This window comes from Penaeus monodon, chromosome 14 (genome assembly GCF_015228065.2).
Source record: "Penaeus monodon isolate SGIC_2016 chromosome 14, NSTDA_Pmon_1, whole genome shotgun sequence".
In the NCBI taxonomy this organism is placed as follows: domain Eukaryota; kingdom Metazoa; phylum Arthropoda; class Malacostraca; order Decapoda; family Penaeidae; genus Penaeus; species Penaeus monodon.
Genome location: NC_051399.1, coordinates 51243072 through 51254933, shown reverse-complemented (window position 1 = coordinate 51254933; position 11862 = coordinate 51243072). Strand labels below are relative to the sequence as shown.

The following is an 11862-nucleotide window of genomic DNA, read 5'->3' as shown; positions in this document are numbered from 1 at the left end:
ACCGCACTGTGGAGATGTTGAATCTCTTGCCGTCGAGATTCAACTGGCCGGGGGGCCCCTGAAATTGTACAATGTGTACAGCCGGCCACACTGTAGTAGCTTAGACATCAGCCAGGTATGTGCTTCCGCAGCACACGACAGAGTGATCATAGGGGGAGACGTCAATGCACACCACCCCATCCTGGCTCCCTGCAGGGCACCGGATGCGGCTGGCCGTCACATAGCCAACGTGCTTGAGACATTCCCCGAGATCGCTCTCCTCAACAGCCAGGAGCCAACGCATGTCAGAGGAGGGGTCCTAGACCTCACCCTGGCCACTGCGACTCTGGTGGAGAGGATTGGCTGGCGTGTCGATGAGACCATTATGGCACTATAACAGCCCTCATGTATAGTGGCCCAGCCGAAATACCACGACCGAATCCAAGATGGAAAACAGACAAGGCCAACTGGCAGGCGTTCCAGAGCGCCTTGGCCCGCTGTCTGAGAAGCAATGAACCCACACAAAGCGAAAATGTGGAAGTGCTACAAGCCAGACTTGTAAATGCCATTGATGAGGCAGCCTCACTGACCATACCCAAAACTCGGCCTGGGTCTAGGAGTCACAAGGACGCCTGTTACTTCAATGACGAGATTAGGGAGGTCAACCACAGGGTAAATATGTGCCGAAATCATTTCCGAAGGCAAAGAACCCCCGACAACCTAGCCCTCCTAAGGGAGGCTGTCAGGGATGCCAAGGAAACTGCCAGCAGAGTGAGGCAGGAAAAGTGGCTGGAATGGTGTGAGTCCTTCGATCACCAAACCACCCTCTCAGAGCTATGGCAACGGGACAAGCGAGCCACCAGCCGCTCAGCCCCGAGATGCACGCACCACGACCCCCAGTCAGAGGCCAACAGACTGGCGCAAGAGTTCTCTGCGAGAACGAGTAGCGACAGCCTGCCAGCCGGACTGAGGGCAAGACAAGAACGCCTACAACCAGACAGACTTGCTCACATCAGAGAAAGGGCAGCTGAACCCAATAACTCAGATGTTATCTTTTCTCTGAGGGAACTAAGAGATGCATATAAAGCCAGTTGCAACACAGCCACGGGCGCTGACGGGATCTCGTATCCCATCCTTTCCCGCCTGGGACTGGTAGGTGAGCTTGCATTCCTGCAACTCATCAACAAGTCCTGGGAAACTTCCACTCTACCCAGAGACTGGAAGAGGGCTACCATAGTTCCCATCCCTAAACCCAAAAGGGAGCCGGGGAAGTACCCCCCATCTCTCCCTCAGCTGTCTGGCCAAGACTGCCGAGAGGATGGTACTGAACCGGCTCCCGATGGAAAATGGGACCCCCACACGAACATCTCCACGGGTTCACCAGGGGCATGAGCACAGCGCACAGCATAGCCACGCTCTTGAGCACAATAAACACGGGCACATCTGTGGTACTATTCCTTGACCTGGAGAAGGCTTTCGAATTGGCAAGTCCTTTTGCCATTCAGGAGAGCCTGATCCAAAAAAGGAATCAGAGGTAAGCTATTGGCTTGGATAGGTGACTACTTTACCAAAAGAACAGCCAGTCAAATTCCAAGGTCACCTATCACAGCACATGCCACTAGAAAATGGAACGCCACAGGGTGGGGTTCTCAGTCCAGCCCTTTTTAATACATTAATGTCCTGTATCCTCAACATAAACCTCCCAGTGGGGTGCAAGATCATCTCCTATGCAGACGATCTCGCTATTATCTCCACTGGACCACACTGCCTAAACAAAGCCCAGCGTTGTCTGGACCTGGTATCCGAGGAGTGTTGCAGGACAGGACTAAAGATCTCTGCAGCCAAATCCAAAGCCATGGCTCTGAGACAGAGAGTTCAAGGCACAAGTCTGAAAATCCAGGGAATGGACTTGGAGGGGGTTCAGGACTACCTCTACCTTGGGGTAAGGATAGACCGGACCCTCTCCTTCCGGAAGGAGGTCCAGCACCTGCTTGACCGAACAAAGGCAGGACTGTCTGTCATGAGAGCAATGAGTGGAAGACGCATAGGGGCCAGACATAGAGTACTAAGATCATTCTATGTACATGCTGTCAGGCCCATTGTAGACTATGCCTCCCTCGCTCTGATTGGCATTAAGAGAAAATATAAAGACCGACTGGAGACAGTCCAAAATTAAGCCGCCAGGGTCATTCTAGGTGCCCCAAGGTGGGCGAAGGTCCTCAACCTCCTAGTGGAGACAAACCTTCTCCCCTTGGCCTCACGAATTGATCTAACGGCAGCACAATTCTTATCAAAGGTCATCCAGGCTCCCAGGAACACAAGCCTAAGACATAAAATAGTCAGACGCCTAGAACAAGATAACGAGCTGTTTGCAAACAACTCCTGGCTGTCTCACACAGCCAGGGTGTTAATACGCCATCAGCTCAAAGAACCGCTACTGGTCAAGGGCATGGACTCCCCACACCCTGACTTTGTCGAAGTTCCGCCGTGGGCACAAACCTCGATAGAGTTCTCGGTCATGAGACTGGCAAGCAAAAAGAACGAATATTGTACGGCTAGCCTAAAGGCAGAAACCCAGAGGGTCATTGCAACCATCACCCCTCCGGGAAGCAGAACATATTACACGGATGGATCGGTCGATCCCTTGACCCACACTGCAGGCGCCGGGTTCGCAGCAAGGGATGCCACAAAATCCATGAGGGTAACAGACAACGCCTCCTCGCTACAGGCAGAGGCAGTTGCTATCATGGGAGCACTGAGCCACGCGTCGTGAGGGAAGGACACGTGGTCATACACACAGACTCCAAAGGAGCCGTCGACTGTCTTCAGCAGCGCTCACCCACTGACAATATCTACCTTCTGACTACCATCCTCACACTGGCACAGAGGATTCTTGCACAGGGTAGAAGAATTATCATAAACTGGGTTCCCAGCCACATAGGGATCAGAGGCAATGAGCTTGCTGACAGATTAGCCGAAATCGGCAGGGGTATGCCCCCTAATCCCATGATAATACATCAGAGCCGAAAATTACTTAGGAGGAAGTGTACGGTGACGGCCAACTCCTTCCTCCTGCAGCTTCACAGAGAGGAAACGAGATATTTCCCCTCGGCCAGCTGGTACTCAGATGCCACAGGCTATGAACCATTGGCACTCTCTGAAATAAACAACAGAGGTACCCAAGTCCCTTCTGCACAGAATGCGCCTAGGTTACCACTGTGCATGGCAGATTATACAAACCATAGAACGTGAAGAGAGATGTTGCATGCATTGCGGCGAGCCGAACGCCACACTTGTACATTACTTAGAGAATTGCGTGCACACGCAATTCCTAACACAAAGCCCGCAGAACACAGCCATCGTGCTGGTAAAGAGATTATGCGAGATGCTTACACCACGGCTACAGGAGCGCCTGCTGGCAATACCACCACCACGGTAAGCACTGAGTGTCAGAGAAACAAATGAGACAGCCAAAAAAAGCTGACACAGGCCGGGCCATAAGTGAAAGGCCCGGGCGAAGCCAGAACTTCGCAAATCTCAAGCAAGCAAGCAAGCGTCACTGGCGTAAAGATAATAATGAAGCCATTACTTACGGAAGCAAATGTTTAATGGACTATCTTTTCGTGCCCATTATATTTCTTTACACATTGCTACTGCAATAGCTTGTAAAATAGATATTAGATAGCAACATACAGCCTGCAATTTAAACGAGTTTTATTAACTGACAATTCCCTCCGTGCAACCAGTGTGCACAAGGAGAGCTGATATGTGTGATGCCCTTGGCCATTGTTTTTCTTTCTTTTTTTTTCGTGCGACGCTGTGTATGCAAGATTTGCATTGGAATTTGTTAAGCTTTACGATACTTACTACATGCAAAATATTTTTTATAGTATCTGGTAGAGTATGCCCAGTCCACAATAACGTGAACTAATGATCAGACCAATTACATTATGATACGTTTATGAAGTGTTACCATGGCCATCGCCAAGAACTTTGCATGTCTAATTGGGTGATTAGTCCATTATACCATCTCTGTTATCTACTGACAGCCCTCATTTGCTGAAAATGCTGTGTTTAGTGAGACAGGAGCGAGCGCAAGCGAGGAAGAATGTGAGATCAAATGCCCGCGAGTATGTGCGTTTGTGTGTATGTGTCTGTGTTTATTTATGTGTGTGGGAACATCTGTTTGTGAGCGCGTGCGCGTGTGTGATTATTTATGTGTCGAGTTTGTGTCTGTGTTTTTTTCTTTTTTGAGTGTATGTGTGTGATTATATATGTCTGTATGTGTTTGTGTCTTTTTATGCGTTTGTTTGTGCCGGCGCGTATGTGTGATTATATGTGTGCGTTCGTGCGTTTATGCGATTATATGTGTATGAGTTTGAGCGCGCGCGCGCAGCCTATGCGAGTTGGTGTGTGTGTGTGTGCGTGCGCGCGCGTGCGTGTGTTCGTCCGTGTGAGTGCGTGCTTGTAAAATAATTTTATATCGGCCCAACTCTTCAACTCGGTCCAGAAATTCTGATCTGGTTTGCGCCAACGAATAAGTTATCAAATTGGCAGATTAAGTTCAGAGTGAAAATATTTTAGTCTAAGGAAGTGCTGAAACAAACCTGAAAATTCATGCGCAGAATTCTGTATTTTTGTCAGATATTAAATATTCCGCTATAGAGTTCTCCTTCTTTACAATCAAGCATTGAAGCACAACAATCTACTAGTGTAATCTACTATGAGTATCATTATGAATAAGATGGCCACGGTCACCATTACTGTTATTTCTTACCATGATTACTAACATTAATTTCATTGAATTAATAATTTCCTAATCATCATCGTTATTGGTAGGATAATCATTATCATTACCAACATTAATACTGTTTACATTTCGTTCAAATTGTCATCAGTAACATTATCACAGTATCTTTGATATGATGCTAAAAATAATTTACATTAATTATTATAGTAGCATCATTATTACCATGGCCATGACAACAATGACTATGTTGACGGCACTAACTGTAGACTAATAACAATAATAATGAAAATATTAGTAATAAACATAACAATACAAATACAACTAAAGTACTCAACAACAATAGCGGGAAAAGTGTTATATGAAAGCACTTAAGATTGAATAATAATCGCCATTACTGCTTATGGTTAGCTATATCATTTAACTCTGTGCAAGAAATATGTACCATAAATGCACAAATATAAAATAGGTTATAGTGATGGTGATAATAATTTATGAATATTAATTTATTAATTTCATATCTTTGTATATGTTGACTATATTCCTGAGTTGTACAATATACATTTATTGGTGAATCGCTCGTTTGGAATTCACCTTTCATGAGCAGGTAGTGTGTGTCTCTTCACACACTCGTCACAGCTAGAATGCAATACCATTATATTTTAACGCACAAACAAAAGATACATTCTATTTAAACGATGCATGAAAAACAACAGAAATGTGTTTAATGTTCATCTTCCTCTGCCAACGATCATACCACGTTGAAAGCACCACTTCTCGTCCGATCACCGAAGTTAAGCAACGTTGGGTCTGGTCAGTACTTGGATGGATGTTCGCCTGGGAACACCAGATGCTGTTGACATTTTATTATATATGCTATATATGTTTGCCATATTTAATGGTCAGTGGTGTTTTCAATGTATTCTTCGACATACTGCTTAATACGAAAGGTACATACTATATTATTTGAGATTTAAAAACAAACACAAAAAATAGATTGATGGCCGTATTAAAAATAACAGAAACTCAGATCAGTGTGAAAAATCCCAGATCTCGGTAGAAAAACTCAGGATTGACAACACTGATTAAGAGTTTGCTTTATAGCGCTTTTTTTTGTGTATGAATCGGTGATAAAAATTTCCAGATGCTTTTGTCATATTGTTATATATGCTGTATGTGTAATGTTTTTTTCAAGAGTTAACAGCAGCTCCTCATGCATTTGCATAAAGAACTTATATTTCAATCAGTAGTAAAACAGTAAAAGTAAATTTACCGTTGCAAAGATCGGGAAGGATAGACAGAAAACAGATGGAAGCAATTTAGTGGTGACTGCATTAATAATAATAATAATAATAATAATAATAATAATAATAATAATAATAAAATAACAATAATAATAACGATATCTGCACGATATCACTGAGATCTGCTCCATATTATATGCATTAATAACAATCGACCACTCTCGGTCATATAGCTAATTCCAACTCAAATGAAATTAAAGAGAATGATTATGATAATAGATAAACTAACATGGTGACCATGAACATAATGATAAACATAATAAAACCAATTACGGATATGGATAACTAGTTTATTGTGCCTTATCGCCACGGACATGTTATTAAGCTTGAGGTCCCTTTTTAAAGATGTACTTTCCTATTGTGCAAGTTTTTGTTCGGAAAATTTTCTATATCTTTCTATGGCGCTTAGACTGGACCTAATGTTGTGCTGAATGCTTGTGTTTGTGCTTGTTTGCCGCTTAGGGTAATAAGTTATACTAGCGCACGGAAGGGAATGGCTTGTAGAAAAACATAATGTAAAAAGTATAACATAATGCCAATAGCATCTAATAATTTACTAATACGGTTCGCTATTGCTTGAAACATAATTTCTATTGATATCTTTATGCAAACACAATTATACCTGCTGTAAAACTCTTGAGAAATGCATATATAATAAACGCCAACAGCATCTGGTGTTCCCAAGGGGTCACCCATCCAAGTACTCACCAGACCCAACGTTGTTTCAGTTCGCTGATCGGACGACAAGCGGTGTTTTCATCGTGGTTTGATCTTTGGGTCGTACAACTTAAAACGTTAATCAGCTTTACGTCAGTGCTCACAGTTTTTTCATACATATTAACATCATTTATCTTTTGTTGTTGCATCAAACTTCATTAAAACGACATTCCAGTCAAATTTCACTCGGATCTGCTCCACCGTGCATAAATCATCACTGTTAGAGTACAGACAATTGTTACCACTTTAAAGCACCTGTCGTGAGCCTTTTACTCATTTTTGAGCTGTGCAACTGTGTAAAAAAATGTACGATATACAAGTCATACAGAAGATATTGAGTAAAATGATCCTCAATACGGTTATAAATCTGTGTACACATGCAACCATATTTCGGGCACTTCTTGCTGTTATCGTATTATTTTTTGTTGGTATTATCAGTCTTCAAAATATCAATATTTGTAAAATGGTTATTACTAGTAATTTTATCATCATTATCACCATCATTTATCAATCCTTTTAGAATGTGGTTATAACTACTATCAACATCATCACTGCTTACTCTTTACATACCATTTGCAAATTTCAATGCCATGGCATCAGAGTCACATCAGTGAGATTCATACTAACATCAACCACAGTCCAACACTTAAGGGAGTAAATGCAATAATGGTTCAATGATTTTACCAAATTCTGCTAGACTTCTATCACTCTTTTGTGCCATAATACTCTATAAAGAATTCATGGTTTGCAACTATTGCTCAAAAACTTGGGGAAAGGCAAAAAGACATTCTTACATTATATATATACAAAGAAATATACTTTTGTATAACAATCCAATTAATGAAACTATAGCCGCGATTTTTTGAAAATTTAATTTGCTTTTCTTGGATATTGATATTATCTTATTTCTATCATTTTTTTTCACTGTTCTTTTGCAGATATCAGTACTTATATTATTACTATTATATTCATGCGATTACTACTAAATTCGTTCTATCCTTCTCCCTCTTTGCAAACGGTAATTTTGCTTTTACTGTTTTGCTGTTGACTGAAGCATAATTTTCATTGAGTTCTTTAGGCAAATATGTATGGCATATATAGCATATATATAATAAATGCCAAAAGTATTCGAATGTTTGGGTGACATAAAATAACTATCTACACTGTTGATTTTTTCTCCCTTTTGTTGGAAATTTCTTTACTTGCCATGCAGTAACACATGATCACTAAGGCAAGCAAATCTAATTTAGGGTCACTATTCATTTATGCAAACTGGAACATGCGATGATTACTCATGATGATTCCCTTTTCCGTAAATATACTACTAGAGATATATGATAAAGATTAACTAATCACAGGAATGGTGATTTGGGATTCAAATCCTGTTTGCAATTGTAACTTTAACAATACTCGTCATATTTTTGTCTTTTCATCACCGATTCCTACATATAAGCTATATAAACAAATTTCTAATCAGTGTTGCCAATCCTGAGTTTTCTAACGTAGGTCCATAATTTCACTGTGACCTGAGTTTCTGTGTTTGTTAATAGAAATCCATAAATCTTGTCTTTTTTACCTCAATTAATCTAGTATGTATTTTTTTTTACTAAGTATGTTGACCATCAACACGTAACACCTGTATCAGACACGTCTATTAGCACGGCATTCGTTCAGTTTATCAGTCGCATCCTAGCTGTTTTTTTTACTAGAGCCCTTTCGCATAGCCACTCTTAACTTGCTCACACACGAGGGAAAATAACTTCTGAGGATAAGGAACCCATTGTGGATGGAGAGTCGAGAATACTCTGCCACAAAAAAGGCTAAACCACTGTAAAACAAATGTTCGTAATTGTATGATCTTAACTACATATAAGTGGGCCTAAATATATAACTTCTTTATGCGGTTAGTAGTATTATTTTACCAAGAGACATAGTGATATTACCATGATTTCTATATTTCATTTTGTCGAAATATTAATTCACTAATTATCATCGTTACTGGTAGGGTAATCATTATCAACAATGATACTACATTTTGTTCGAATTATGATCAATAATATTATCACCAGTATCTTTGATATGATGCTAATTATGATTTATATTTACATTTAAGTAGCGTTATTATTAACATTACCATGACAACAACGACTATGTTAATGACAGTAAATTATCATAATCTAATAACAATAATAGCGATGATGAGAATAATATTGAAAATGCTAGTAATAATCATAACGAAACAAATACACAAAAAAATGATAATAACAAGAACAATAGCGGCAAAAATGTTTTATGAAAGCACTCAAAGTTTAAGATTCAATAAATGGTATTTTTGCTTATGGTTAGCTATATCGTTTATCTCTGTGCAAGAGATGCAGTAGAATGAGTACACATTAAAATCATATAAAATATCACATTACTCAATTTCTTATCATTACTTGTACACCTTGTATTCTTTACAAAGTTGCACAGCTCAATCACTAGTAAAAGCTTACAGCAGGTGCAAAAAACTGGTGACAATAGAATTGCCAATACTCCCGATAGTGGTCGATTGTGACTGATGTTTACATTATGGAAAAGATCTCAATGTTCTGATTGGAATGTCATTGTCATGAAGTTTGATGCAAAACTAAAATATACATTATATTAGGATGTATAAAAATGACGAGCACGACAGAAAAGTGGCTAACGTTAAATAAAACTTTGTCAACGATCATACCACGTTGAAAGCACCGCTTCTCGTCCGATCAGCGAAGTTAAGCAACGTTGGGTCTGGTCAGTACTTGGATGGGTGACCGCCTGGAACACCAGATGCTGTTGGCATTTTATTATGCATATTTATTATATATTATATAAGAAATGTATATGTTTAGCATATATAATAAAATGCTAAACATATGCATTTTCTTTGCCACTTTTAACAGCTCTTCTCATACTTGTATCAAGAAATCCAATGAAATTATACTTTAATTTAAACGAAATAGAGTAAAAGTCATTGGAGGCGAATTTAGAGAGAATAAAGAAAATGGATGGGGGGTATAACTAAAGTAAATTAAAGTGATAATGACTGTTTTATCAATAATCATTAGTAATGATGGATATAAAAATATGAATGAAATCATTTTAATAATAAAGAAAACATTCACGATCATTTCCAGCAATATATCTGGCAGTATTTTGAAGCTTTGGCTCTATACCATTCCTCGTGGAGTTTCAGAGCCTGTGTTGTCAGTGTACGATTTTATTAACCAGTGAAAACATGTGAGATTTCTTCCCTTTGCCGTTGGCTTTTGTGACTGATGAATGTAGGTGTAACTGGATGGCAGTAATTGGAATTTCCTAGGAAGACTAAATAAAACTGAATGTATATGGGTATTAACATAATACATTTCATAAGAGTTTCCGCGCCAGAGAAAGCAGATAAACAAAGCAGATATGTTAATGCTAATATTCCAAACAAAAACTTGCACAACAGGAAACTACATATCAAGATAAGTGACAGAGTATGTCCCGACCTTAATCTATTTTCCTATCCGTAACTGGTTTTGTTGTAAATATTACTATCATCAGATGTCCATATCATAATGCTCGTCTTTTCTTGCCATGACTAACTACCATTAATCTTACATAATTGATAACTAACCAACTACTAATATTAGTGGTAGGATTACAATTACAATAATTCCTACTATAATATTGTCAGCAGTAGTAATGACATGATCATTTGTGATTTACATTAATAATTCCTTCACTCGTGTTTCAGCTTTTGACGAGCGAACACCTTGTTTACGCAGTAACAACAAACTCAGTCTTGTGCCACAAGAGCTACCCTGGAGCCCGGGGCCTCTCGTCTCGCTTGACTTTGTTGTTCCTGAGTTTAACGTAAATTAAAGTAAAGTAAAATCCTGTAATTACAGAACTTTTGTGCTTTGCCAGCACCTTCAGTGCTCTTGTTTTGCAGGTGACACGAGACTACAGTAGGCGTAGTCAGCACCCCACCTCAGACCCGCAGCTCTCTTCTACACCAGGGTAGCCCTTACGGGCATTGACCCTGGGTAGGGAGGCCCAGTAGTCTGGGGCGTCCTTTGGGCGCACTTTTTCTCCATTCTAAAATTTTCCTTCTTCATGTGACTTCCCTGAGCCTACCGGAGTACCCTTGTGGGCTCCCGTATTCGCCTGGGGGGTGGGCACCGACTTACCGTCCTTCGCACTAGGCAAGTTCGGCGGTAAGGGAGTGTCCTCCACATAACTCGATCCTCTCTGTGGTACTGGAGAACGCAACCAGGCTTCCACTGGGGGGTAGAGGACGAAATACTGATTTACTCTCTCTTAGCTATTGCTGTTAGGTTGATACCAAAAGTTAAGAGTTTTCAAATCCCTTCAGGAGAACGATTTTGAGCAAAGGGGTCGGACCTGGTCCGATGCCAGAATGAATGACTCCCCGGCTACCCCTTCTCCTCCTCAAGGAGGAGGGGCGACTCATGACCACTCCTTGACAAACTCGACCCTGAACAACGGAACCCCCACTAACGACAAAACGAGAAGACCACTTTTCAAAATCCCCACCGAGAATGCAAGGTTCGCGAATGTAAAATGCGTGAATGAAAATCAATCGCTTTTGAACGTGAACCCCTTTATCATCAAAAAGGTCCTTGATGGTCAAGTGGACGGCGATTTTGATTTTGTCAAAAAATTGCGAGATGGAAGCCTTGTTAAAGTACAATTCAACTCCCAGATTAAGGATTTACTTAAGCTGACGCAAATTCATGATCTTCGAGTTAAAGTAACTATTCCTATTGGCCCAAATACCTGTAAGGGAGTAATCTTTCACAGGGATTTGAGGACGATGGAAGAAAGTGAAATTCTTGAGAGCATGAAGGACCAAGACGTAGTGGACGTTCATTGTATGACCAAGAAGGATGGGAATGTGCGAACGAAAACTGGACTTTTTTTTTTTTGACCTTTACTTTGAATAAAATTCCAGAATATGTCAATGTCGGTTATGAACGTGTTCAAGTAAGACCTTATATCCAAAAGCCAATGCATTGTAACAGATGCCAAAAATTCGGACCACCTCATTAAGATGCATGAGTAGATCAAGTAAATTTGATGCCG

At 40.5% G+C, this 11862-nt stretch overlaps 1 non-coding gene and 2 pseudogenes across 1 annotated transcript; 2 read left to right on the top strand and 1 right to left on the bottom strand.

The window, feature by feature from the left end:
- The first annotated feature begins 5469 nt into the window (after positions 1 to 5469).
- Positions 5470 to 5588, top strand: LOC119581462 (annotated as a pseudogene).
- Positions 5589 to 6689: 1101 nt separating this feature from the next.
- LOC119581308 lies at positions 6690 to 6808 on the bottom strand (annotated as a pseudogene).
- Positions 6809 to 9452: 2644 nt separating this feature from the next.
- On the top strand, positions 9453 to 9570 carry LOC119581437. Its single transcript, XR_005229564.1, has one exon. It is a non-coding gene; the product is annotated as a 5S ribosomal RNA (ribosomal RNA).
- Positions 9571 to 11862: the final 2292 nt, after the last annotated feature.